The following is an 11,024-nucleotide window of genomic DNA, read 5'->3' on the forward strand; positions in this document are numbered from 1 at the left end:
CATGGTCACCCCAGGACAGAGGTCCATGGACCTGCGTACCAAGCAACGGGGTGTAGCCGTGCGCCAGACACTCCATGTCCCCCTGGTTCCCCTCAGCAACAGAGAGATCAGGAGCAGAGTCCTCAACCACAAGGCCGTTCAGATGGCTGCATGCCTTCGCAATACAGGATAATGACTTGGCTGGATTACTGCTTACCTGAACTCTTGCTTTTCTCCTGGGATTACATTCCTGTATGGGATCTATGCCAGAGTAAACTGAGTTCAAACTCTAAAACTGGCTACACTGTTGTCAACGGAATTTCATAATTCCTATATGTGTTCATTAATTAATTCAATTAAAATCACTCAGTCTATTTATAAGAATTTGTAAGATTCTTATTTGCATAAAATAGACAGAGACCAGTCTTATCAAAATTAGATAATAGTATTTATTCTCGGAGCGCGCTGCCATAGAACCACGAACAACAGTTTATATACAAAATATGACGTCATTGGTTATAGAATGAATCTCCTCCTCTCGACCAAGACAAAGCAGGTTCAAAAGTTTATTCCAACCCACTAGCACACAATCTTGACACACACACTATATCAAGATTAACTTCTGAAGTCTCACCATTATCTATCATTACTTAGCAGACAGTTCCAGATACGGAAAACCTGGAGAGGCTCTCGCTGTCTTATTTAATCGCCACAGAGTTATAGCTGAGTGGGTTCAGACATAGGTTAATGAACCACTTTGCTTACTTCAAACACACCACACATACCTTTCCAACTAAGTTGGAATGGTGTTTATTATGTTCAATTACTCATTGTTCATGCTACATAATCTCTTCCTTGTGAATTAACATTATTAATCAGATATTGTAAAACAGGGTAGAGTTTAATTAGTTATAGTTCTAGTTAAATGTAGATATTGTTTAGTCATTATTCATAAAATTCCTATCAATCCACCATAAATGACAATCATACTAACATATCATACTAACATATCAAACACTATATGGTATACAAGAATAAACCAAAACAATCGATCATCATCAATGACTGTTCTAGCCTACATCAGAATCATAACTCTTCTTATCAGGATTTTTGTTACAATCTTCATTAAAGAAACCTTCTAAATTCCCTAAACATACAATATGGTCTCGTCCAACGTAGGCTCCTCATAATTAAAAGATCCGGATTCCTCCACTAGCTCTGGGCCCATGCATTCATCATTCCACTGGTCAGAGCTTAGAATTGGTCCGTACTTCACCATCTGTTGAGTCATCAATCTCTCCAGAGTCCCGGAAATGAGAACTTTCACACACGGAATCAAACCACATTCGCACAAAACTAACACAGTCACACAGGTGAAGGTAGCCCATAACACAGTGATCATGACATTTTTCCATCTTCCAAACATACTGTCAACCCAATTAGTCAGAGAAGTATCCACCCCTGAGTTCACTGCCAACTCGTGAGCTAGGGTGGTTAAACCAGCCAAGGCCTTGGTCACTGATCCATCCGGAGCTGTGTCATCGGCAATCTTTTTGTATCCAAATCCGGCTTTAAACTTCTTCACAACAGTATCTCGGACCTGCCTGGTGTGTTCCTTGTTCTTCATGATGCTCTCTGCGCTTTTAACGGACCTCTGAGACTATCACAGTGCAGGTGCATTTATACGGAGACTTGATTACACACAGGTGGATTGTATTTATCATCATTAGTCATTTAGGTCAACATTGGATCATTCAGAGATCCTCACTGAACTTCTGGAGAGAGTTTGCTGCACTGAAAGTAAAGGGGCTGAATAATTTTGCACGCCCAATTTTTCAGTTTTTGATTTGTTAAAAAAGTTTGAAATATCCAATAAATGTCGTTCCACTTCATGATTGTGTCCCACTTGTTGTTGATTCTTCACAAAATAATACAGTTTTATATCTTTATGTTTGAAGCCTGAAATGTGGCAAAAGGTCGCAAAGTTCAAGGGGGCCGAATACTTTCGCAAGGCACTGTATATCCAAGACTATTCCATTCTGCCAAGCCATTCATTACATCTCTGGTATAATTGATGAAGCACTGTTGATTATAATAAATATAATTGATCCAGTCCACATTCTTTTTGAGAGTGGACCACCAGAAAATATTTGACTCTAAACCTGCTAAGATCTGATTTCTTGCTTTGAACTCATCTGGCACCCCACCCCCCGTGGAACCCCAATGTTATCAATATATACTCTATCATCAAAAGACCCAGATGGAGTACTTCTTTTCTCCAGTTAGGCCAACTTCGTGTCATGGTGTTGAATGAGTGTGAAAGGCATTCCCAAATGTACTAGTGCACATAGTCCTGTCCAATTAGTAGGTAAACTCGGCCATAACGTAATTCCCCCACACAACCACCAGATGTCAGCCCTGGGCCTCCTTATCTTACTGAAATCCCCAGATCTCAACCAGTCTGCCAGATCACTCATAGTCTCATCAGTAGTAACATTATCTGTCCTATTGCAGGTACTGACTTCCCCTACGTATTTCCCATAAGTACTATACCGGGCCAAACAGTAATAGTGTCCTCTTGCCACTGTGAAGGGAGGAAGCCTAGATTTCAGAAGAACATGTGGATATAAATAGTGCAAATCCGTACAACTGTCATTACCTGGCATTCCTGCTTCCATGAATAGCTTTACCATACAGGCCCTTCCCCTAGGTGAATTAATTCCATTTAGTGGAAAAGGGATGGTTGTCAATTGAGGTTTAGCTGTGGCACAGGCATAGCATTCTTCTTTAGCTACTGATCTGGCCGTATATTGAATCCATTCTAACAAGAGGTTGGAATCTCTAAACCCAGTCTCCAATATCACTTCTTTAAAGTATTTTGTCTGAACTACCTTGCCCTGGATGATTACACTAGGAATACCAGTTGTGTTAGGGAGACTGATTGAACTCTGGCTGCCCATAGTATCCTTACCAGCTCTCACCTCTGTCACCTGGAATGGTATCATAGTATCCGTTAAAGACTGATCAAAACCAATATACCATAATCCAAGATCCTGGATCTTTACAGTTTTAATTGTAATTCGTACCTTTATACAATACCTCCCCTGCTCCGGAACATAGCCCGAAACTCCCACCTTTACTAAACTCCATCTGTTCCCATATTGAGTGTGTGGGTTTGCATAGCCACCCCTCTCAGTGTGAGCTATGACTTGATTCCATGAATTACACAGGGACTTGCACAGATGTCTTCCATAATGGCTGCTCTTAGTCCTAGACTGCCAAGGAGTCAGAGACCCCATTTGGTCTACATAGAACTCCACTGAGACATCCTTCCCAATCTCACTCTCCCTTCCTTCCTATTCAGTTCCAGTGACCTGCTAAGATGCTATGGTAATATCAAATTCCCCTCGTCTAGCACATGAGTCAAGTTACCCTCTTAGGCCTTCTCGGGGTTCATGGTGTATCAGGAATATGGCTCCCACGATCAGACAGCTCAGGACGGCCAGCACACCTGTAAAGCCCCGCCCTTTCCCGGAAAACATATCAGCAGCCAGAGGCCACTTCCACTTCTATGAACAAACACAGGGATGAAATGATGGGGTTAGGGAGTTTTCGTTAGAGAGATGACCGCCGGATCCTGTTGATTCCAGTTCTCCTCTCCAACTCTGTGATTGTTCGACAGTGACAGTGTGTCCTACCCCTTTGCAGTGCGATATGAATCCAGGTAGCTCTTTCAGCTATTCTCACAGCAAAGGCTGTCCCCAGGAGTCCTTGGTATGGCCCCTCCCACCTTCTCCTGTAATTCACATGTACTGCATAAATCTTGGACATACAGGTTTGGTTAACTTTTTATGGCTGCAGGGGCAGTATTGAGTAGCTTGAATGAAAAGGTGCCCATTGTAAACGGCCAGCTCCTCAGTCTCAGTTGCTAAGATATGCATATTAGTATTAGTATTGGATAGAAAACACTCTAAAGTTTCCAAAACTGTCAAAATATTGTCTGTGAGTATAACAGAACTGATATTGCAGGCGAAACCCTGAGGAAAATCAAAACAGGAAGTGGCTTCTATTTTGAAAACTCCATGTTCCATAGCCTCCCTTTGCTGGATTTAAAGGGATATGTACCAGATTCATTTTCCTATCGCTTCCTCAAGGTGTCAACAGTCTTCAGACATAGTTTAGGGTTTTATTTTGAAAAATGAGCCAGAACGATAACATCACGTCAAGTGTTCACATGATGTTTTGCTTGCGCAACTGGGTTTGGATAGGTATTGCTTTTCCCTCTCCTACTGTAAAAGATATTTGCGGTTGATATATTATCGATTATATATTTTTTTTAAAAACCTGAGGATTGATTATAGAAAACGTTTGACATGTTTCTGTGGACATCATGGAAACTATTTGAAATTTTTGTCTGCGTTGTCGTGACCGCTCTTTCCTGTGGATTTCTGAACATTATGCGGCAAACAAGGTATTTTGGGTATAAAAATCATCTTTATGGAACAAAAGGAACATTTGTTGTGTAACTGGGAGTCTCGTGAGTGAACCAACGACTCCTGTGGCGGGCCGGGCACAGTGTGCGCTAACCAAGGTTGCCAGGTGCATGGTGTTTCCTCCGACACATTGGTGCGGCTGGCTTCCGGGTGGATGCGCGCTGTGTTAAGAAGCAGTGCGGCTTGGTTGGGTTGTGTATCGAAGGACGCATGACTTTCAACCTTCGTCTCTCCTGAGCCCGTACGGGAGTTGTAGCGATGAGACAAGATAGTAGCTACTAAAACAATTGGATACCACGTAATTGGGAAGAAAAAGGGGTAAAAAAAAAAAAAAAAAAAAAGAAAACCCTTTTGCAATTATGTTAGCACAGCTGAAAACTGTTGTTCTGATTAAAGAAGCAATACAACTGTCCGTCTTTAGACTAGTTGAGTATCTGGAGCATCAGCATTTGTGGGTTCGATTACAGGCTCAAAATGGCTAAAAACAAAGACCTTTTTTTCTGAAACTCGTCAGTCTATTCTTGTTCTGAGAAATGAAGGCTATTCCATGCGAGAAATTGCCAAGAAACTGAAGATCACGTACAACACTGTGTACTACTCCCTTCACAGAACAGCGCAAACTGTCTCTAGCCAGAATAGAAAAAGGAGTGGGAGGCCCCGGTGCACAACTGAGCAAGAGGACAAGTACATTAGAGTGTCTAGTTTGAGAAACAGATGCCTCACAAGTCCACAACTGGCAGCTTCATTAAATAGTACCCGCAAAACACCACTGGTTTTATTTTATGTAATGATGATTGGACCCCAGGAAGAGTAGCTGAAACTTGACAGCAGCTAATGGGGATCTGGAATAAAATACAGCCACAAATCATCAATGCAGGAACAATAGGTAGTGGAGAGCCTTGTTCTGGTTCAAATAGTATAAATAGGGCCCTCACCGAATCCAGGCAGTAAAATGGAATACAACAATATTCAAAAATGTATTGTCCTTAGTAGGGAATCAACTAAATGTATTGAAAATGTATCATTAAGTTTATCAAGACATGACCAAAATGCATCAGTGATTCGTATTTCCTGCATCTTTCTGAAGAGGCAACGGCAATGTGTGTGTGTGCAGTGCACGTCTACCACTTTGTGTAGCTGTTAGCTATCATGATAATGAAAACAGTCAGACTTAGAACATCATTTTTCTGTTTTAATAAAATATATAATTTGAAGAACAAACATTGTTGTGGCAATTCATATCTTGCAGTCAAACTGTAAATGAGACTTCAATGTGTATTTTAACTTAAATAAGACTTAAATAAGACTTAAAAGAGATGAAAGGTTAAAAGTTTTAAAAGTTTTAATGTTATTTTACTTAGGAAATAGTCCTGATCATAGAAAGTATTTAATAATTTTGCTGTTTATTTCAGATGTAACCACCAAAATAGATTTTGAATGGGAATCAATTGTTTGGACCCCATAAGGATAGTTAAACAAACGTTTTGCCCAGGCCCGCTTCACCAACACTATGCATGATGTGACTAGAGTGTGATCGACTGCAGACATTCTGTTCCAGTGTCCCTAAAATACAGTCTGCCCTTAGCTTCAGACTATTGTAAATTCCTGATCTTGTGAGCACAGTACCTAATGTTTGCCCTGTACTGGGCTGGCTAGTTTCCTGCTGTGGACTTTGTCTGTTCCTGCCTCGTGCCTCTCTGTTATCTGATTGGAGCTCTGATAGCACAGTGTAATCACATCAACTGCCAGCTCGCAGTCAGTCAACCCTATGCCATTGTCATCCATCCTTAATGAGTATATTGGCTCAACCAGCACTGTGCATGCCATGTTTCATCTGTCTGTAATGGGAACACTAGCTACATTACCTGGGTTAGGGAAGTGCAGAGGGAGGTCAGATAGTGGGAACAACAGAACTTACTGTTACTGCTTGTGAAAAAAAGAGACTTATCTATTTAGCGAATTAGATCATTATCCCACATGAACATGAACGTTTTCAGCAGTCTGGAAATTTTCAATACTTTGGTCAAGTCTAAGCTAATGTTAGAGCCCTCAATCTCACACAAATTATCAAGGAACCTACCAGGTACAACCCCAAATCTGTAAACACGGGCACCCTCATAGATATCCTCCTGACCAACCTGCACTCTAAATACACCTCTGCTGTCTTCAACCAGGATCTCAGCGATCCCTGCCTCATTGCCTGCATCCGTTATGGGTCCACGGTCAACAATTGATATGGTAGGCGAAAATCCCCAAAAAACAACCAGACATTTATTTTTTGAGGTCCCAGGCTCTTATAATGGAAAGCTCCCAGAATTCAATTCCTATTGCTTCCACTAGATGTCAACAGTCTTTGTTTAAGGATTCAGGCTTTTTTCTTCCAAAATAAGGAAGAATTTGGAGTTTTGGTACAAAGAGTCACAGTGGAAAATCAGTCTGTCGGCGCATGACGAAAAGGAGGCGCGCCTGTTAATTTTACTTTTCTATTGAACGTACTTCTTTCCATATGAAATATTATAGTTTATTTACATTTTAGGGTTCCTGAGGATTAGATAGAAATGTAGTTTGACTTGTTTGAACAAAGTTTAGCGGTAGCTTTTTGGATTCCTTTGTCTGCATGTTGAATGAGTGGATTACTGAAATCGATGGCGCCAACTAAACTGGCTTTTGGGATATAAAGAAGGATTTTATCTAACAAAACGACCATTCATGTTGTAGCTGGGACCCGCGTGATTGCAAACAGAGGAAGATTTTCAAAAATAAGGGATTTATTTAATCGCTATTTGTGATTTTATGAAGCCTGTGCTGCTGGAAAAATATTTTGATGTGGGGCGCCGTCCTCAAACAATCGCATGGTATGCTTTCGCTGTATAGCCTATTATAAATCGGACAATGCAGTTAGATTAACAAGAATTTAAGCTTTTAAACGATATAAGGCCCTTGTATGTTCGTAAATGTTTAATATTATGATTATTTATTTGAATTGCGCGCCCTCCAATTTCATCGGATGTTGTCAACAGGTCGTTAGCGGGACTCCAAGCTTTAAGAATTAAGAAATGTTTTAGTAACCTTCCAGAATAAACAACACCTCATTGTGCCAGTAGCAAGCACATTCATTAAAATGTCTCATTCACATGATGTGCAATGGTATTACCATCATGAAAGAAAACAAATATGAAATAAAGTGAAGGACAACATTTGATGATATTTCAACCATATTACACACCATTGGGTTATTGAGTTTAATTTTCTAGTCTAAGAAATACACTACATGACCAAAAGTAGGTGGACACATGCTCGTCGAACATCTCATTCCAAAATCATGGGCATTAATATAGAGTTAGTCCCCCCTTTGCTGCTATAACAGGCTTCACTCTTCTGGGAAGGCCTTCAACTAGATGTTGGAACATTGCTGCGGGGACTTGCTTCCATTCAGTCACAAGCATTAGTGAGGTCAGGCAATGATGTTGTGCGATTAGGTCTGGCTCGCAGTCGGCATTCCAATTCATCCCAAAGGGGTTTGATAGGGTTGAGGTCAGGGCTCTGTGCAGACCAGTCAAGTTCTTACACACCGATCTCGACAAACCATTTCAGTATGGACCTCGCTTTGTGCACGGGGGCATTGCCATGCTGAAACAGGAAAGGGCCTTACCCAAACTGTTGCCACAAAGTTGGAAGCACAGAATCGTCTAGAATGTCATTGTATGCTGTAGCGTTACGATTTCCCTGGAACTAAAGGGCCTAGCTCGAACCATGAAAAACAGACCCAGACCATTATTCCTCCTCCACCAAACTTTACAGTTGGCACTATTCATTTGGGCAGGTAGCATTCTCCTGGCATCCGCCAAACCCAGATTTGTCCGTCAGACTTCCAGATGGTAAAGCGTGATTCATCACTCCAGAGAAAGCATGTTCACTGCTCCAGAGTCCAATGGCGGCAAAATGTACACCACTCTAGCCGACGCTTGGCATTGCGCACGGTGATCTTAGGCTTGTGTGCGGCTGCTCGGGCATGGAAACCCATTTATTGAAGCTCCCAGCTTGTGTGGCCTACCACTTCGCAGCTGAGCCGTTGTTGCTCCTAGACGTTTCCAGTTCACAATAACAGCATTTACAGTTGTCCGGGGCAGCTCTAGCTGGGCAGAAATTTGAGGAACTGACTTGTTAGAAAGGTGGCATCCTAAGGTGGAATCCTAATCTACTCCAGAGTTAGCCTGCAAAGTTCTGTCATACTATCCAGGTCTATGCGAGTTCGTACTGTTAGGTGTCCTAAACTGGGATATGCTTAGCCGTCTGTAATTTCTAAGATAGATGCCCTCAATCTCATACAAATGATCAAAGAATCCACCAGGTACAGCCCTAAATCCGTAAACATAGCAACCCTCATAGATATTATCATGACCAACTTGCCCTCCAAATACACCTCTGCTGTTTTCAGTGCATCCACTACCTCATCCCCATATTGATATTTATTTCTGCTCTTTTGCACCCCAGTATCTCTACTTGGTCTCTATGATATTATTGCGTAATGCGATAATTTTCTTATGGGTCAATGCAATGGCTGCTATGTCATCCAACACAGCCTCTACCTCGTACTACTTAACATCAGCCTACTAAAGCACCATTGATTTGTGTTCAAATATAATCTCCACAGAGCCCATTATAGCATAGCCTAATGGCCATTGTTTCATTTTTTGTTATCAGGGCTGCTTCAAAGAGGTAATCTGCTGCGGAACGGTGAAAACAGAGATGGCTAAAAAACATCCTCCACTGCATCGGCAATACAGCATCCCCCCGCAGTGTAACCCCTTCAGAAGCACTCATTAATCTGATAGATACTGACAGCTGAATTGACAGGAACCTGTCATTATACCAAGTCCTCAACAAGCTTGTGTCATGTCTTTGGCATCATTTAAGTGAAGACTTTTATTTTATCAAATCAATTCTCTGTAATTATTATTACATGATTAAACTAATCATGTAAATGTAATTAACTAGGAAGTTGGGCAACCAAGGAAAATCTTAAGATTACAAAGTTATAATTTTCCTAATATAACTCTTCAGATATTTTAACATCTGATCAATTAGTCTTCAAATTAATGAATTATTCTTTACCTGACGTTAGTCTCATGCCCTCATGCCCGCCGTAACGTTGTAAATTGTTGGTCATCTGCACAAACCCAGCCTTTACTATGACTCATCCATACATCAATTGTCTTAATCATTTATTTACTAACTAACTAAATAATCACATAAATGCATAAACAAACAGTAGATATGGTTACAAGGAAATGATAGGGGAGGTTCCCTAGTGGGCTAAGCCGATATGACGGCTTGGTGGACAAAGGGAAGTGGGTGTGGACTGAGAAGGGCGGGAAAGACAAAATGGAGTCACTACACAGTTGATAATTCTATTTATTGAAATGCTAATCCTTTGCACATGAACGCTCACTCATTTGGGAATAATTGCAATCAATATATATTTACGCCCAGTGTCGTCGTGATCTCTGTTGGAATCGTCAGTCCTTCTGTTGGAAAGCTAATCCGAGCGCTTCTCTGCTTCCCTGAAATCTTTGGTGGTTAGAATGGATACTTCAGAGTACCATTCAGAAATGTTCTTATAGATTAGGTGTTTCGGCAGTTGTCAGTCTTCGCATCCCAGGTTGACATAATTTCTATCTGCAGACTAGTAATTAGTATCTAAGATTTGCTCTTATTCTGTCGGGATCGATAGTCTCAGAGTTTCCACCCGTGTGGCCAATGCTCCAAGTGGTATGGTTAGGAATTCAACAACCATTACAACCTTAGCTTAAAATGAGGTTTTTGGGGTCTCTACTCAGCTGACCGAGATATGCATGGTCTGAAGAGGATTTCTTCAGGTGGGTTTTTTATTTGTAACAGTAGAAAAGGGCTGTCCCATGAGCCAGATAATGGCTGTGCTCATGGGGGTGGGCCAATGACTTAGTTAATCTTTAAAGGGAATACAATTCTCACAACTTAATGGTTTATCATAGCATTACATAATTTCACAAATAGTTTAATCTTTACTCATTCATTTTATACAACAATTAGATGCAACATAACAGAGGCACCTGTATAAACAGAGTTATGGTAATGTAGCTGTATTGTCTTTCATGAGGTCACATACATGAAACGAAATGGACCGGGTCGTAGCTGGCTTCTCCACCGACCGTTTACACATCCTCCAAAACATGGATATTGTTCTGTTCTCAAGTTCTGTGATGTAGTAGAAGTTCCTTTGTTCTACTGTGAAACTCTCTCTATACTACATGGCTAGGAGGAGAGAATCTCCTCCAGGAATTTACAACCTGAGATAACAGAACCTGGGTGTAGGAGAGAGAGAGTGGGATGCCATGATCTATACCCAGAAAGAGCCACTTCATGACACCTGATAAGAAGAGCATTGAGGCCTGGATTCTATCAGTAGCCCTGTCCGTAGCCCTGCCTGCAGAAGCAGAGAAGATGCCAGTAGCAGTGGACTGATGTGGAGGCAGGCTGGTCCTAGTGATCTAGCGGAGGGGGTGGGACACC

Source organism: Oncorhynchus mykiss, chromosome Y (assembly GCF_013265735.2).
Source record: "Oncorhynchus mykiss isolate Arlee chromosome Y, USDA_OmykA_1.1, whole genome shotgun sequence".
In the NCBI taxonomy this organism is placed as follows: domain Eukaryota; kingdom Metazoa; phylum Chordata; class Actinopteri; order Salmoniformes; family Salmonidae; genus Oncorhynchus; species Oncorhynchus mykiss.